Source organism: Protopterus annectens, chromosome 2.part1 (assembly GCF_019279795.1).
Source record: "Protopterus annectens isolate FY-2018-M chromosome 2.part1, PAN1.0, whole genome shotgun sequence".
In the NCBI taxonomy this organism is placed as follows: Eukaryota; Metazoa; Chordata; order Ceratodontiformes; family Protopteridae; genus Protopterus; species Protopterus annectens.
Window position 1 is genome coordinate 662,206,148 of NC_056729.1, and position 20,122 is coordinate 662,226,269.

Genomic DNA, 20,122 nt, shown 5'->3' on the forward strand with positions numbered 1-20,122 from the left:
GTGATCTCAACTGCTGCAGGCACAAGATAAGTCACTCTTCTTTACAAAAAATGTATGGGTACTATACTATGATAGCATATGTATGGACCTGCTGCATGTATGCTAGGGAATAGAGTGGGCTACTGTGTAACCTGCAGACAACTGACAGCTATGTGGGACAACAGGAGTTCTCAGCTCAATACTGCATGCCCCATATTATGCAGTAGGCCCCAAGGCACCAACATTCACTGCACTAAGTGAGGGAAATGACAAACAGTGGGGTCATAGGACAGATGCATGACTGTCAATGCTAGAACCACCTAACCCTAACACACTCATGTTCCCATACAACTGCAGAAAAATTATGTTTGCAAGCTCATAGCAGTAGACCACACAATCCCAGGGCTGTCCCAATTAAACTGGTGATATGTTCCATTTCCACAATATGCAGGGATCAATGTGCTATGTATGTCTGTGCTTGATAGTGTCAGGAATTAAACTGCACTGTCTGATCACTGTTGCGGCTTAGTGGGGTAAGTGCATTACCATGGTTGCTGGTGTTTATAGATCGAGACTGGCTATGCCACTATTTTGCATGTGAGCTACATCTATGGTAGGAGTTCTACAGACTGTTCATATATCACTATTTGTTACTGCAAGAAAGCTGGACAAAGCCAGAAATAATGGAGGGACAGGGGGCCATAGATAGCTCTGAGTAAACTACATGGTGGCTAGTAAAACAGCAGGTTGTAACAAGTCAGAGGTAGCAGCAGGATGTCAAGACCATCATGTAACTGTGTCAGTACTTACAACAAGTCAGTGGGCACCAGCATACCTCTCAAATATACAGAGTTTTGCAGAAAGTCCACATTTTTGCCTCATACGTTCAGTCTGTTTTTCATAACATTGCAGTTTTCTGGCAAACTAGTGGTAAATCAGTAAAGGTTGACGTTAGAAAATAATTTCAGACATTTCAAATGCAGACTTCATACCCTTCAGAAAAATCATATTAATACAAAATCTATTATTCTACCAACTGTTTAAGTTTGTAAGAGCAATATTAAAAAATTGTCTCTATTATTGGGCCTGTGTCCCACTTTTATATATGGCTTTGTCAAGATTTCTTGCTTTAAAAGGTTGAGAGATATGGGCACCATATAACATTATAGTACCAATATAACACAAACTGTCTGAGGACCAGAGCACACATATGGGACATAATACAGTACATCCTGTGAGGTTGACAAAGGTCTAGGCTGTGCCACACAATTAACATAATGTGTGTGTCTGGAGGAGTGCTCATCAGCTGGGCCATGGAGAGGAGCTGTGTGTGTGTCTGTTGGTGACCTGCATGTGACAGTGATGTGTGAGTATGTGCATGTACACAGTCAAGCCATGTGCTACCCCCTACACAAGAGTATGTTGGACAAGCTGTGGACCATACATACAGAATGTACAGATCATCATCTCTGGACATGAATACGGGAACTGGCTCTGCCAGGAATAGCACTATCACCACCATGCCCAGGGTCAGATGCAGTACTACTTCCTGACAGTGACTGGTGTTATGCTGGGTCTGTTTCCCTCACGGAATTGCCCAGGATGACGTGACAATGGGCTGCCACATCATGGTGTGGACAGCACTCTCCCTTCTGTAGTGCTGGTGGTACTGGCACTATGGGAATGTTGCTGTGGATGGTCATATGGACTCTCAGTGATGTTGGTGCTGACCTACATCCACGTGTCTGATACCCTACTCCCACCACATGTTCCAGCACAGACAATGTGTGGTTAAGGACTGACAATGTCTCAACCTACCGTCTGTCCACTACATCACCGAAATGATGCATGACGTCACCAGTTATGGATGCCAGACAGTGATGCACCCATGATCCTGAGCATCTGTCTGATATTACAGTCAGAATGCACCTGTGCTTCTATGATAGATGGAAACATGCGTTGAATGACTCGTGATGTGACACCTGTGATAGGTGGTGGATGGGCAGCAGTCCTCCTTTGAGCACCCCTGTCAATCTGCCTGTGTGGGACATCACCAGATCTCTGGCTATGGCTAGTGTCTATGGTGACTGATGCCATAGTTGACACACTCTCCTGTTTGATGCCACCACCCTCTGACTGTCCAATATCTGTGGCCACAGAGAACTGGGTATGTGTGGGCATACTGACTGTGTGCAAGATCACTAGGAGTAGAAGTGGGATGTCAAATCATGGGACAAATTCAGCCCCCAACAACCCCACCTGTGCCCCACTATGGCCATCATCATCATAAGAGTCAGATGAGACATTGACATCAGGCTATGAGGGGGACAGACTCCAACCACCATGGTCATATGGGAGGAGGAAGACAAATGACTACATTAATACATTGCACTATTATGTCTGCTGATACACACATACACACACACACACACACACACACACACACACACACACACACACACACACACACACACAAATGCATATACAGATGAGGTGCCGCAACCACATTATACATACCACACCTTATTACTGATTCCATGCGCAACACACAAGCAGACCACAACAGACACAGACATGACGGGCCCTTAACAACATGCAGTGCAGCTACATCCAGTTAATGTTGCCAGCACTATACACCTGTGAGATAAGTGGCATGTCAGTGTATGTGATGGATCTTCACCTACAAAACAGTGCACCCGTCTCCACCATACTGTTGCTCCCTGTGTAGTAGACTGCATACACCTTCACAAAAATACGTGCAAATATGCTACTGTGATCACTAATTCAATGTACTGCAGTGAACCCCTCCACAACTGAACATACAAGTATTGTACTATGGCTATGCTTAACAGTTGTGTCCATTGCAAACTGGCAGCCCTTAGCATTACTAGGGTATACATGAGTGATAAAAAATGGTTTCACACTTACAGGCTACAGGATGTTGTACTCCAGCCACACGAGATGTACCTATGGAATTGTGGGGAGAGGTATTGTCAGCAAACACAAATGTGGCATTGGCACATGATAATATGTGTGTATATATATATATATATATATATATATATATATATATATATATATATATATCGACATGTACAGTACAAACTGTGATACTGCCCACATTGCTGACATTCTGAGTATGTGTGCGCACATGTGCATTACAAGCCACCCTCCAAATGCAGAGTGACCTGACATCCATGTACAGGTATGCATTGGCTGCCTCTATGACTGCTACAGTAGTAAAGTGATGACCACAGGAGGCTTACCTGGATGCTCCTCTGCTGTGAAAGCTGTGCCATGCACCTCCATGATGTATAGGGTGATGGATGTTTGTGAGCTGGTGGCTGAACCCAAGTTTGCCAGGAACTCCTCTGTGGTCAAAAATGGTTGTTGTGTTGCAGGCCCTCTACCAGTGCCAGCATAGTCCCTGGCCACAGCTGTGGCCCTTTGCCATGCACCATTTATCATGTCAGTGGCCCGGTGTCAGACCTGCTCATAGCTTCTTTCCTGTAGCCTGACATGATTTACTAATGCAACAAGGTCTGTCCACAGGGCAGAATATTGTTCCTGATTATGGTGACTCCTCAAAAGCAGGATGGCATGATGCAATCTGAGGCCGTCAACTATAATGTCATTCTTGGCTGCAGAAAAAGGTGAGTTCCTCCATCTGTACATGACTCCTGAAAGACAAGAATAGGGGACCACATCACAGGACCACATATATTGCTCTCCATTATGTGCACACCCTGTACATCCACATTTACAGGACTATCTTCTACTAACACCCACATCATACCCTGCCATCTCTCACCACAGTATGTATGTGGTTATCAAAAAAATAGTGGCAATACAGCATGTGTTTCCTTCATCATTCTGCTGTTTCCTGCTACTTGCTGCATGTTCTGTAAGGTGTTCAACTGCATCTTTTCTTTTGCTCCTATTACTGCTTATTTATAGCCTGTCTGCATTGCATGCGGTAGTGTAAGCCTCCTACTTTTGTTGTAAGCACCAAGGCTATAGGCCCACCCCTTTGGTCTCCCTGGCCTTCTTCCCTCAGATTCTGACAAAAATGGCTGGACAATGTCCTACAGTTTCCCCTGCCAGTCTGGTTGATATGGGCATCCTGATACAGTGTAGCAACTGGCTCATGTACATGGACAACCATCTACAAACACCACCAATGAACACAATTTGTGAGAGATGCAATGACATTAGGAACCTACAGTCCATGCTTTTCCCTCTCAAACCCATATATCTGGCACTGAAAAGGTTATCAGCACAATCAGTACACCTCATACACCACCCACACCTACACAACATGCACCCACATATGCGTAGGTCCTCAACATAGGCATCCACAATCAAAGGAGTCCTCTGAGGCAAAAACACACATGAACTCCACAGCCCTGCAGTACACATACCACACATAGCCATATACCTGTGTCCAACAGCCACTTAGACATCCCCATAAATCAAACATATTAGTCATATGAGTCTCCATTGTGGGACACACAGATGTGCACCTCACCAGGCTGTATATGTACAAGGTCATGGTTACTTGGTTGTCAGGTGCCAGAATCTGCCATATCACATACACTCTGCTGTCTCTCAACAACAGGTACTGCTATGAGTCTGTCATAGTCCATGTTGACGTGCCTGATCTGAGATGTACCTCTCTGGACTATATGGTGTGAGACATGATTGAGGCCACTGATTATGTGTCCCAGGAAGGTATGTCTGTAGCCTTAAGCAGTATTCTGCTGTCACTCAGAATGATGCCGCAATACAATCAGGAAGTGATTGACCTTAACAATTGTCTTGGTTTCTGGTGTCATTGCAGGGGGATCCTGTAACTGACAGCCTGGGAAGATATGATCAACATGCTTTGCCAGAGATGGCCTCCATCTTTTTTACCTGGCCTTCAGGCTTCTGGCCATGGTTCTTGCCATCCCCATAGTGCCTTTATTTTGAAAAGTGGTGACGTTAACACTACCAGCATGAAACTTTCCACATATCACAAATTGAAGGCCATACTACTAAAAGCTAAGTGTCAAACATAAATCTGCATGCATTGCAGGCAGTCATTACCCTGGACAATGCTGACATCTGTGCAGTCACAGACACATGGTTCAAGGCTGCAGAGAGCACTCCAGCCTTACATAGTCACCCATCCTATCATACAGTCAGACCCCAAGGTGTGGGCGGTAAAGACAAGGGATGTGAGGTCTCACTATATATGGAAGACTTACACACTGCCAGGCTAGTCAAACAGTAAGACCCAAAGGAAACACTCCAGTTGCAGTTAACCATTGCCAAGACCCCTATTCAAATCATAGCTAGCCACTGGCCTCCACATGTGACCAGGAAGTTCATTCTGCCTACCTGCACATGAGGTGAAGATCTCTTGGAGTTGATATTAAACAACATGTGTAATCACTGCAACATCCCTACAGTATCATTCATCATGGTAAAACCAACCATAAAGTGATTATGTTTGCAGTAAGCATCTCCCACAATACCCATCTAGCTAGGGTCAGACATACAAACATCTCCAAAGTTGATTATGGCCTCCTGAGAGATGGTATAAACAGCTTAACAGCCTCCTCCCCCTCTGTAGGAACTGATAGCAATATCCACAAATATACCAAAGCACTACACATGCATTTGTATAGATGCATGGAGTCAGGTATACCAGACAGGACTACATCATCCTCTGCAAGGATAAGTAAACCTGCCTGGTGTACATCTGCAATACACAGGCTGTATAAAAAGAGTGACATATTGCTGTCCAAGTCCAAGAAGTAGCAGGTGCCCATTTTGAATCAATGTTTCCTTAGCCCGAACACACAAATAAGAGCACTATTGAAATCCTGCAATGCAAACTCCGAGCCCAGATTGGGGGCATCCACTATAAAAAGTCATATTTCCTTCTTCACATATGTCTGCAACCTCAAAGGAAGCACCCAGATCTGTGCAGAAGTGATGGTCAAGGACACCAGATATACAAGTGCTGTAGATATAGCACACTTGCTGCTTGACAGAGTCAGTGAAAGCTTCACCCCCTGCCCCCCCCCCCCATCAGTACATCATGACATCTCTGGTACTTGCCACCTTCCCCTTATATCTACGGAACAGGTCATCACTGCCATCTCAAAGTCATGGGATACAGCCCCCATGGGACCCTATCACATTAATGGATGCATCTTACATGACCTCAAGCATGAACCTGCAGCACCATTAGGCACTGTATTCAACCAAAGGCTGAATACCGCCTTAGTCCCAGCTTAGTGTAGGATATATACTGTCATCTCTTTACACTAACGTGGAGTGTCCACCGATCTGGCACATTATAGACCCATCAGCCAAGCTAACCTGATCTGCAAGGCCATGGAACAGATTATCATGAACCTCATTAACAAGGACATTGGAGACCTCCCCACACTCGGTCACACACAGTTTGCCTTTGTCAAGTGGGATCATGTCTGTTACATTTTGTTGACTTCTTTGACACAGTCACCAAAGCAATAGAGGAAGGGGAGACAGTGCACACTACCTTCCTTGACTAGGCCAAAGACTTTCACAGTATTCCCCATTTGGCCATAATAGATATACACTCACAACTAGACAGCAATCCATATATTGCCAGATGGGTAGCATACTGGCACACTGACAACACCCACCTACTCAATATAGGGGAAGCCACCTCAGGCGGTAGACCCGTAACTAGTGACACAACCCAGTGTTTTGTCTTGGGGCCTCTGTTATGTGTGATTCACTCTTCTGAGGTGCAGGGTACAACCAGTGGCCTATGGCTGACCACATGTGCAGAAGAGTGGATGCTGGGTGCTGTCAACAAATCCCCTAGTGATGTGGCCATCTATTAATAGGGTCTCACACAGACATATGAGTTCTGCCAGACACATGGCCTTAGGCTGCATATCACAAAATGCAGCATCATCCCCTTTGTGAGGAGTGACATCCCCACAAATTATCACATTACTAACAACATCTTAAGCAGGCAATCATTTGTGAGGAATTTGGCCACACAGGTTGATAGCACCTTGACATTTGACCACTCTGTTGCTTCCTATGGAAGGAAAGCCTTCTACATGGCCCACCTCATGCATAAAGGTATCTCATCCAGGGAGATGGGGTGGGTCATAACATCCCTGTATTCCCCCGTAATATGGTCCATTATTGAGTATAATGCCCCTTTCATCATGTACCTCGTAAAGCACATGCAGCAGTTGGGGAGACCACAGAGGTTCCTCATCAGGGAATACCGAGGCATCAAACATCTACCATGCACAGAAAGGCAACAAGCCCTATCCCTCTACTCAGTTTCATAAGACTCCTCAGAGGTGACCTCTGTGTGGCATACAAGGCAATCACAGACTCCACCTTGATGGGACTGATGCACATCCGCAAGTCAAGCTCCACTCAAGTAACCCACACACACGACCTCAACCTGGTCTGTGACAAAAACAGGTGTTGTTGGAGGGTCAGATGTGTGTCCCACACACTCACCCAGCTGTGGAATGGACACCCTGTCCACATCAGGTAGAGTACCTGTTTAACCCTTTTTAAGCAACACCAAGATAACTTGTTGGTAAACAAGACATACACCCTTGAGATACCACCTATCCCCCTGTTGGATTGGGGCATCAGGTGCTGATTTGCATAAACATGGGCTAAACTCTGGGCTAGGCTTATAAGAGCCCCACGGCCAATAGCATAGTAACCTCCTATGATCCTAGGTATACCGGTTATAGCCCTGTGTGCTGTGACAGACTGTGTTGTTATGTCTCCACACCCATCACTGCCATCTATTGTGGTGTGTCCCCTATGGGCGATGTCCCAGTACCATGTCATACAGCCACCATCCGACAAAGAGATGAGTGGTACTACAAGTGTATGGGGACAGCCTAGCAGCATGTGTGTGACCCAATGACAGACAGCACTGCAAATGTGCTGTAGGGTATCCTCCCTGTAAGTGTCTGATATCCGCAGTACAGATGTTTGCAGAGTGTTTACATGTGCCTGATATATGTGCACCCTCTGTCAGACAAATGTGGATGGCTGGTAAATAGTTGGACAATACATAATGGTTGCATCCAGACTATGTGTAATCTGGCTGTCACACTCCAGACCCCTCAGAAAACAGTTATGGTACATTAATATCAGGTACTATATTCAATCCCTTATGTTGTATGCTCGATATGTACGCTCTGTCGCTGAGGCCAGGCTTGTGTACCCTCACTACTACTGGCTATAACCTGCTGTCCTGCTGTAGGAGGTCAACAGGTATGCTAAGCATAGCTCTCAAGTGATGAGATACGGGTGTAGAGTACACATTGACCTAGCTAGAGTACATTAGTAACAGTCAGGGACACCTGCACAATGTTTGAAGTATGCCTGTGTGACATTCTGAGAGGAGCAGACTGACAGTAGATCATGAGATATGACAGCTGTATCCACCAGTACTTATTGTCACTATTGTGTAAAACACAGTCCAGTAGCATTCGTATGTGAGCCGACCATTGTTGGAGGGATTCAGAGGGCCAGAGCTGTGATCTATGTCACAGCAGACAAAATCCAAAAGGGAAGCCTGTAGGTGCTGGACAGCTGACTAACAGCAACATGTCACTCCAAGATATGTACTATAGACCTATGGTTGTAATCCCTATTTCCCATAACTGCATCCTCCCATCTGTGCCCCATTACATGGGGACTTGTATACATACCTGGTATAGTCCTGTTCTCCTTTCTGTGCAGAAATCCTGTAGCATAATGCTTATGTTCTCGCAGTCTGTCTTTGTAAAGAAAGTCACAGACCTGTTTACCATAGGCAGCAACCTGCCTTCTGTAGGTAATGCTCATGAACAGGTGATTGCCTGTGCACCAGTCTGTGGCTCACACTTGCTAATTGTATCCAGAACAGCTGGGTTGCATTTTCATTAGCCAATGGCATGGCACAACAGTGCTATATTTAAGGCCTGCATGTAGGCCTTGGCCCTTTTCCTGGCCTGTGAGATGTACATTATCAAGGTGTGAGGACTACAGCATCACAGAGGGTAGGTAACCATACTGTCCATTGTCCGGATCTATGTGGTATGTCCACAGTTTGGCATGCTATGTTTGGCCATTGTGAACAGAGTGTCTGATTATGTCACAGTTTACTGTTTAACAATGTGGGTTGAGGTCAGTAAGGGAACAGACAGATGTGAGTGTCATATGTCCTTTGCATCAGAATATGCATGCCACTGCAGTAGCTGCTGGTTTTGTCAGCTGTGTATGTTTGTAGAAGACTGTGACACATGTCCCTGTCACTTGACCATTCTCCCCACCTCTTTATGTATGGGTGTTGTGTGGATCCCCTGACCTAGGTGTTTGGGAGGTATGGTTGGTGTGTAGCAAGTAGCTGAACATACTGCCGCATATGTTGCAGGCTGCAGCTGCTGCATTCTGCCCAGGAATCATACTGGGGATTGCAGAAATAATTTGGGACAGCAGTCTGCATATGTCAGTGAGGGAGCAATGTCAGCTCTGTTGTCACAGCATAGCCAGGGAGAAGGTATCCATAACAGTCCAGGTGAGGCATGTGCCTCAGGTATATATGCTATGTAATAGTGCCATCCAATTAGTAGTAGGCAACATTTAGGATGCCTACACATATCTGTGAAGTGTGTCCCAACTTACAGGCTTTTGATGTGCTAATATGGGAGGCAATGACTGCATTAACATCAACCAGTTCTACTTAAAATTGCTGGACTCGGTCATTTCTTTGTTGTTTGACAAACATGTACTTGACATGCAGCAGATTGGAATGTAAGCCAGGAGTGTGGGTGGCAAACTGTAAAGCATGCAAAGAATGTAACAGGTGGAGCTACTGAGTCAATACGATAGCAGGTGTATTTGAAAGACATATGTGCATGCATGCAGTCTGTTACACAGGGTTAGCATGAACATATGTGTTCATATGGGTATGACGTGTAACATTGAGCTGTCTGTCATGATTTTATAATCTCAGTCTGTACTGACTTGCCAGTACTTCAGCACACAGAAGAGGTTTTGTGATAACCATGCCAAAAGTAGGTGGCACAACTGTGGACATTCTGCAACAGTCTGTGCAGTTGTCAGCTGTACCTGCTATCCTAGGCCTTACATCCATCCATCAACATTTATTTGGCTATGTACTGCTTTGGTGTCTGTGTCACAGTTATTTTTCCCTTAATATGTACAAGTAGTGTGTCACTGGCACTCAGTATATGTATATGGAAACACCTGCTATACTTTAGAGCTGAGTGGCCTAGTTGGCTAATGCAAAGCTGAGTGGCCTAGCTGGCTAATGCAAAGCTGAGTGGCCTAGCTGGCTAAAGCAAAGCTGAGTGGCCTAGTGGGCTAATGCACTATGCATGACATGGTGCAGTGCTTAGCTCTGCTTAAACCCACACTATTTCCAAAAAAAGAAAAGAAAAAAAGGGTTATAGGAAAGTGGTGAAATAGGGGCAAGCAGGGGAAAACAATGTGAAAGGCAGGTAGGGATGTGCAGGATGGGTGTAGGAAATGGCCATAGCTCTCCATTTCTTGTTCAGCAACAGCTGTGCAGATTGTAGACAATTTGGAATTTGGAGCCTGAAATCCCAGAGACAGGGGTGTGGGTGACATAACTGTGTTGATTAATTGCTGTAATGATTGATTGTGGGCAGTGTACATGGGGATGACATGGAGAGCTATGTATGGGATGATTTGTTTTGTGGGACAGATGCCCATTTTTTTTAAGGAGAGAGTGGAATGTTGGGGAAGGGGTATAGGTATCTGTGGGGAGGTAGGTTGGGTAGGAGAGGTAGCATTTTCAAAAAGACAAGACACCAGACAGGGGTGGTGTATGAGACATGAGGGGGCTAAACACCTTGGACGGGGATGGTGTTGTGGTATCTAAGAGCCATGTGCCCCCAAATGGCAGCAGTGGGACTGAGCTCCCCACCCATGGGCAGTCGTCACTGCTCCTTCACGGCCCTGAAGGTGATTGTGCTAGGTGCTGGGCACCAGGGCCAGTCTGCTCCTCCAAGTTGGCCAGTCTGCCCTCAGTCTGGTGCAGTTGATCATCCAAACCACAAGGGATGATCCTGCACACCATCCCTGGTAGCTATTGAGGGGTGACAACTCCCTCTCCATGCCTGCTCCCAGGGGGGACAGGCCTCATCCCCTGAGGCAGTTCTGCCTGTAGGTGGTGCAGCACCAGTTGAAGGGGCAGCTCTAGTTGGGTACCCCAGCCAGCTGAGGTAGGGTAGGCAGATCATCGTGATCCAGCCTACCCAGTTGAGCTATGGTGTTGAGATCTTTCAAAATGTATAGGTTAGTAATGAACAGAACATTTTAAAGTTAGTTATAACAGCATGCCAGGATGTTGAAGATAACCCAGTAAGATAACATTGTATAGCTTATGGAACCCAACAATAAGTGGGATAACAGTCAGTATTGTAACAACATGCCAGTAACAGTTACTGCATAAGGCCAACATCATAAGTAATTCAACAAGGTATATTAGTATGCAACCATTGTAATATATAGCAATAATAAAACACAAGGGCCAACAAAACATTTTGAGAACAGCATACGTTAAATGTAAACCATACCCGGTGTATAACAATAATAAAGTATGATGCAGATAAGGGGTGAGGGAGAGAGAAAGACATTATATTACTACCAGTATAGGCTATATTGTTTGCAATAGTACTCTTATATACTCTACAGGTCTGCCCTTGCTTTATGCATACAGGTGCCCTATAGCTTTTGTAGTACCTACATACTTCTCAAGCTATCCACATGGGATTGTATGGGCCAAGCTGTAACACCTACAGGTACACAACTACAGGGGACTATTATATATCAGGGTGAAATATGTGACTACCAGTGTGTACTGTGGACTGATGTAGTGTGACTGTTTTAATGAGATAAATCAAGTGACTGTTAAATGTGTGTCCCATGGATTTGGAAACAGTGATCACAGTCTGTGACAGCCTAACACTTGAGAGACATGTACCGTGCACAGTACAGAGACTTTAAGCTTATCATGCCATCTGTGGCAGGCATGGGGTTAGACTATCAGCAGATATTCACAGACACACCAGGCATACAGCTGTATTAAGATTAAACAGTTGTATTTGTTTCAATAACTTGTATTAGTATTGTACTTGTTGACTTTATTTACTGAAGTCTTATCACCTTGCTGAGCAATGCTGTTAACACTCTGGTATATCTCGACACACAAATTAGTAACCCATTTGAACATCTACTAAAAACATTTATTTACCTGCAATTCCTGTGAGGAGAACATCTGTTAACAATACATAACTGTTTCTATGAATATTTAGCAGTACTTGTCTCTGGATTTGAACCCCGGTCTGTGTGTGTCAAAATGTAACATACCTAGTGTTTATCACACTGAACTACTGCTGAGTACTGACTGACAAACATATACCTAGAACTCACCTGGTAACAAACTGTGACCTGGTAATAGCGGTAGAGTGTTATACAAGACTGCAGTGATACTTGAATACACATGCATGAGATTCATGCATGACAGAGATAGTAGGTTAACTGTGTATTAATACTTGGAATGCAGGTGTACACAATTAACTCCTAGTGGGTGGGAATATGTGTGATGTATACAGACCTTATTGGACTGCTGGGTTAGCTACCTGGCCCGTATACAGTTGCAGATGGTATATTTGCAGTCTACAGCTATTACAGTTTCATACTTACCTATAGCAGTGTAACTAAGTTCTGGAATGCATATAACTGAAATGCAATGGTTAACAAAAGACAATCCTGAGATGAACACACTATTATACCTTAGCCATTACTATTCTAGGTTCAGATCTTATTGCAAAACAAATATCATACTGCATTATATCTTGTAGTACAGCTGAACATCTACACTTTAGCAAAACACTCTTTATCAGCTTACCTAAGTCACTTCATGGTATTATTCCGTGTTTACATCACAACACTTGTAATACTCGGTTTATTGACCAACAGCCCAAAATACACACATTTTGTACAACACAGTTTTATTATGGGTGACATCAAACAGTGACTGCTATACATCTAACACTCTTTATTGATGAACACTACAGATAACGCAGGTGTTCCAAGAGAGCTGTAATTCCACAATTTATGCAGTAGTATCTTTATTTCCTTAATAATTATAAAAGCAGTTGCACTTTATTTCCTTAACATTATGAACACAGTAGAACATTATTACCTTCACCTTCTTAATGCAGTTGAAACTTTATTTCCTTAACATTATCAGGTTTCATGCTTTCATATTTTTTGAATTGTACCTGGCATTACTCAGTTATATCAGTCCAGGTCTATGACCACATTAATTGCAATACACTCAAAACATACTGGCAGTTACTAATGTACTCTTTCTTGTTTATATGGCTATAGATTGCAAGATACATCTGTACTTGCCATACTCTCAGTGCAACCTGGCCAGGCACTCTGCATGTGCCTCCAGGTTGTGAGCTCTCTCCTCTGCAGCTGTGGGGAGTGAAACACACCTTTATGCATACCTGGCTATCACACATTCAGAGTACAATTTGGTAAAGCAATGATAACAGTGCTTACAAACTGGTGGGACATTCCCATCTCTGGCATCTTGGACCCAGGTGACCAAGATATCCCCCTTCCTACGCTTCATGTTGTCATAATGATAAGACACCTGCTCACCTGTGTGGGGGATACCAGTTGCACTGGTGAGGTCGCATGCCAGCCATTCCCAGGCCTCTAATTTGTATTCCAACACCTGGTACTGGCCCTGCAGCAGCTGGACATCATGGTATTTTACAAGGAGTCTAACCATGACCCTGGTCTCCAGAATGCCCCCCTCATTGTGGCTGGAAGTATGAGCTCTCTCCAACTCCTGCCATAGTCTCTGCCAAGATCAAACTCAGATATTGGCTGTATTCCCACCTGTTGCACTTAACTAAGACTGTTTTCCAACCCTTTGCCTCCATTGGGCCATTTTTAAAAATGCGGCACTCCGCTTAGCACCACTCATACCCATTGAGCTCAGCCAAGCAGTGCTTAAACTGGCAATGATGAGCAATGCTTAGTGGTGTGCAAACCAGCTTAGCTGAACTGAAGACGGCTTAAACAGGGTTCACTTAACAGTGTCCAAACCAGCTCAGCTGAGCTGTGCATTGGTATGCAGTGCTAAAATGGGTCCTGTTTAAGAACTGCTTGACTTGACTTAGTTTAGCAGTACTTAGCAGAGCTTAGCTAAGAGCAAACCAGATTTAAAATAAATAAATAAATAAAATTAAAATTATTTGTTTGTTAATACTACTTTATTATTAGGTCTATGCATTTTACTTTTATATTTCCTGAAGTTATGTATGTTAATTTCCTTATCTTAGAGTATGAATTTTATGTATTGTAAACTTGGGTGTAAGTGGATATTTTTTCCTCGAGTCTCCATTGAAAATGGGCTTTTGGCCCAGCTGGACTAATCCGGTTAACAAATGTCACTAAATATATCTATAAAAAAAATAAATAAGTTATTAAATATTGCTATCAAATATAAAAGCTGAATGGCCTATCTGTATATTTGAACTGTGCACCTACAGCCGCGACTTTAACATTCAGCTAAGTGGATATATTGACAAATGCTATACATTTCTATATAGCTCTCATCTACGTTTAAGCCCTGCTGAACACCATGCCTTGCCACTCAAACATGCTCAGCTATGCTTAAACTTGACCTTTGATATGAAAATTAAAAGCATACGGTTTCTATTTTGAGATGCCGGGCATGTGTCCATTGCTAAGCATAGTGCGGCACTGTGCAAACACAAAACAAAAACAAAAAAATATAAGATATTTAACTTTTATATTTCACTGCCATCTGGCACTTTGACAGTGCAAGGCATGTGTTACTAATCTCCGGACACTGTAACACATCCCCTACACCGATTCTGTAATTGTGTTACATGGTTCTCTCTCAGTAGTGCACCTTCATTAATATGCAAGGCATGCTGCTGAGGGGAAGCTGCAGACACGGCCACGGTACCTTCTGTATAGAACTTACACTATTCCTACACGGAGTTTATTAAATCTGCACCATGGTGAACATATAACAGTGTAACATATGAAATAATAAACCTGATGATACATAACATAAGTAGCATATTTCACAAAGTAAAGTTTAATTAGATCTCATAAAATGTTACCAGCTGACTAATCATTCCAAGATGAATATGTAGATAGTGCTCAACTTTATAACATATTATAGTGCTCAACTTTATAACATATATTATCTGAAACATTCAGTGATGCTGTGTCTCTGTTAATTATATATAGTTATCTCCCAAATATTGTGAAAAATTAAATAAATTGAATTTAAATATGCACCTACTATTTTTATTTCAACGATGTCATAGTCTAATATTACACACTTTTAGAACTATGAATGCTAAACAAACTGAAATATATTTAAAACTGGTATGCATTAAACTACCATATCTGTGTAAATCATATAAAAAATAAAATAGAAGATGAAAAGGTAATATATGCTCTGATTATAAAAAAATGCAAAAGTAAACTTTTTATTGCTATGCAAGTGTGGATCCAAAATTAATATCTCTAATTGCTTTACATCCATTATGTAAAACAAGCATTGAAACAGGAATTTCTAGATGCATACCCTTATGCATGAAACCAGTTTTTGTGTTTAGTTAAAAGAAATGCCGAGACAATGCAAATAAAACAAACGGTGAAGCAAAGCACAACTCCAAACCACATAAAATATAATTGAATGTTTAATATCAGGTTAGCACTTTCACCATGAACTGTGGCTTCTTCAGACCATTAGCTTGATCTGTTACAAAAACACATTAGTTTTATATACTTACAAATAACGCTCCATCCTTTCAAAAACTCCAGTCATTCAATATTTACTAATCATGTGTACACACGCAGAATGAATGACGTCAGCTGTATAATCTACTTCCGTTTAAAGACACAGTATTCCTAACTACACAAGCCGAATATCATTGATTTCAATGACTGACACGAATAAAATAACTTATCCTAACAACTGACAGCAAACTAATATGTTATACAAATAAATAATAAATAATACACAATATCGACTATATAAATATCTAAAATAAAGTGATAGATACAGTCTAATTGCTAAAACAGATGCTAGAGTCCTTAAATCAAATGAAGCCTCTCCCTAATGGCTAATGGCAAGCTAATATATAGAACACTATAGCAAATGTATACTAAAATAAATTTCATAGTTATAGAGATAATATGTAATAACAAACAAATATACTATACTCATAAATAAAGCACAAAATTAATTAATTACCTATAATAGTGAATGCTATATGACTACTATGAAAGCAAATGCAAAAATCCCTAAAATAAATGAATGCCTCTCCCTACTAACTAATAGCAAAATAATATATTGTGCACATAAATAAAACACAATAACAAATTTTAAAACTATATCCTACAGTAAAACAATGAATATAATATAACTACTAAAACAAATGCTTAGACCCCTATCCTAATATAGAGTTTATAATTATACTATATAAAATAATAACTATTAGCAGCAGATGTTTATACTAAAGTCCCTATATAACTAATATTAATCACACTTTCATAAGAAGGGACTAATATAAACCAGATATAAACAGTATAAATAAATAATCAGGCCATAACATGAGCACAATAATGAATAACATATTAGTACATTCATATTAAGTTGCTTCAATATTTCAGCTGTATATAAAAACTATTTCCTAGGCAGTCCACATGCTTCCAAGGGACATTTTATAGAGAGCTTACCATTTAATCCAAACCCCTTTTCTGCTTTCAATTTTAAAATCCATCTTAACTCACTATTTTCTGGAAGAGTCTTAATGTTTCCTATCCTTGGTCCAACATTAATTTGTTCTAACACCACAAACTTAAAGTCATGGTATCTACCACTAGTTTCAATATATCTGGACAAGGCACTCACTGAATCTCTATTTCTTATACTGTTAATATGCTCTCTAATTCTTTCCATAAATGTTCTGTTAGTTTTCCCAACATAGAAGTGATAGGGGTCTAAGCATTTGTTTTAGTAGTTATATTATAGTCATTGTTTTACTGTAGGATATAGTTTTAAAAAATATTGGGTTTTATTTATGTGCACAATATATTATTTTGCTATTAGTTAGTAGGGAGAGACATTCATAGGTTCATAGGTTCATAGGTTTGTACTAGGCTATCGGCCCTAGGGCCTATACAAGCCAAGTCATAACAATTCCCTGGATATTTCTTCCCAAAATATTTACTTCCCTGGACCCCTGTCTAGCAGGGCGACTGACGTGATCCCTGGGGTGAATTTCCTTTCTCCCATTCAATCGTCAAGGTTCCTTTTGAAGAGGGCCAAGAAGGTGCTCTGCTTGGCATGTATGGGCAGTCTATATAGGTTCATAATTTGTTTTAGGGATTTTTGCATTTGCTTTCATAGTAGTTATATAGCATTCACTATTTTAGGTAATTAATTAATTTTGTGCTTTATTTATGAGTATAGTATATTTGTTTGTTATTAGATATTATCTCTATAACTATGAAATTTATTTTAGTATACATTTGCTATAGTGTTCTATTTATTAGCTTGCCATTAGCCATTAGGGAGAGGCTTCATTTGATTTAGGGACTAGCATCTGTTTTAGCAATTAGACTGTATCTATCACTTTATTTTAGATATTTATATACTCGATATTGTGTATTATTTATTATTTATTTGTATAACATATTAGTTTGCTGTCAGTTGTTAGGATAAGTTATTTTATTCGTGTCAGTCATTGAAATCAATGATATTTGGCTTGTGTAGTTAGGAATACTGTGTCTTTAAACTGAAGTAGATTATACAGTTGACGTCATTCATTCTGCGTGTGTACGCATGATTAGTAAATATTGAATGAATGGAGTTTTTGAAAGGATGGAGCATTATTTGTAAGTATATAAAACTAATGTGTTTTTGTAACAGATTAAGCTAGTGGTCTGAAGAATCTACAGTTTGTGATGAAAGGGCTAACCTGATATTAAACATTCAATTACATTTGATGTGGTTTGGAGTTGTGCTTCACTTCACCGTTTGTTTTATTCGTGTAATTGTGTTGCTACTTGCTGGTCCCAATGGTGTTGGTTTACCCACTGGTTATTTCTTTGTTTCTTCTTGAATGCTGAGACAATGTTAGCACAGTTATACTGAAGTAATTCTGCATAGGTAATATTGATATACAGATTCATGTAACTTAAATGGATATTGACAAATAACGCTGCAAAGCTTTAAAGAGTTGTATTCCTACTTTAAGATTTAATGTGGAAGTTACATAGACAGACAATCACAACAGCAATGTGTTTAAAATCCCCAGTTTGCATTGTCACAATGATGTATATGCAGAAGGAATTTAAAAAATTATGCATGCAAGAGAAATTTGTATCATGACTCTTCAAAGTTGCAAAAAGCCTCAACAAATCACTGTCAAATAATCGCTCAATGTGTAATCAAGCAAATCACATTGCATTTAAAATGGGAGTTTGTCACTCATTTCTATTTCTTTAAGGAAAACAATAGTAAGGAAACATGTGCACAAGCATAACTGTGTTTAACTGCACGGAACTAACTTCTCTAGGGAAGACAGTAGGTTCACATACCAGTTTACTGAACATGAGGCATGTAATAGAACACCTAAGCATATTTCAAGAAGCAAAGCAACCTGTGCAGTATAAGTTATGCTGCAAATATTTGTAAAAAGCACAAATCCCTTATTTAATTACAGTTATCAAAACTAAAATATTCCAGCTCACGTCGATTAGTACTACAGTCTCAAGATCATATTACTACAGCTACAAATCTGTGGCACTGCTGCAAAACATCTAATACAGATATTAGCTTAATTTATATTTTTTCTGTACCACTTAGTAAAGAAACTAATCAAATAGTCTCAAGAAAGAGTATTATATACACTAATATATGTCACGTTTGAAAACCAGCATGGCATTGCTAATTTTCAAATGTGACATGAAAACTAGAATTGTTGTAAAAAGATACACTTTCAGAGACAAGATGCATTGTATTGCCACTGCCCAAAAGTATGAATGCCGAAGAATTACAATTACATTGAGACCCTTAGCAAGAAAATTATAACTTAACTAAATAACGTCAAATAGGGATTTTCTGCAAATATAAAAGTTTAATATTACTATTAATCAATACAAGAGGGAAATATAATTGCCTGTTCTGTTCAGTCATGACCAAACCAACAGCTTGAGGAAGTCCAGTTTTCAGCTGAAACCTAAACTATTAGGAAAGATCATATGGAATTATATACCTCTTTACATTACTTCTGGACTGGCAAGGCCATTTTTTATATTTGTTAATGTTCCTTGATAAGTCATCATTTATTATCAGGTTTAGCTCCAGTGAAGAGATGTTATGCTTAGAGCCTTAATGATATGGACCTCATTGGATTGACATAAAAGTCTCACATAAATGTGCCTAGGTTAATTTGGAGCAGAAGCTCTTAGTAATGTGTGACATCTTTCAGTGCTGTAGTTAATGGAACATGGAACAGACCTGCCACATACAAATGAGTCTGTCTTGAGTAATTGGACAGACCTCTTAACTATACATTATTTTGACCTTCTTTCCATGCCAGTGATAATTTAATTAATCTTTTTTTTGTATATTGTTGCATGTTGTTTTGGTATTACCATTTTCATTCTTCAGTTTGGATATTCTGCTAATCTAGCAGAAAGAATGTCAGTTTACTTATTTAATTGCAGGGATGTCTGATCTTATCGAGTATAATTTCTCATTAATATAATCAAGTTCAGTTTTAAGCAGTTCAATTACTATTGCAAATTTACAGACTGTTCTTAGTCAACCTTGTTGATAGAGTTTTTGATTCATTCTACAACATTCTAGTCATTTGCGATTCTACAAATGTCAGAAGTGTTGCATATCTTGGTTAAAGTATTCATAATTGACTTTTCTGGTAAATGTGCAGACTGTATGTTTTTGGTATGCTATTATATCTTCTGGTGAGCATAAAGGTAA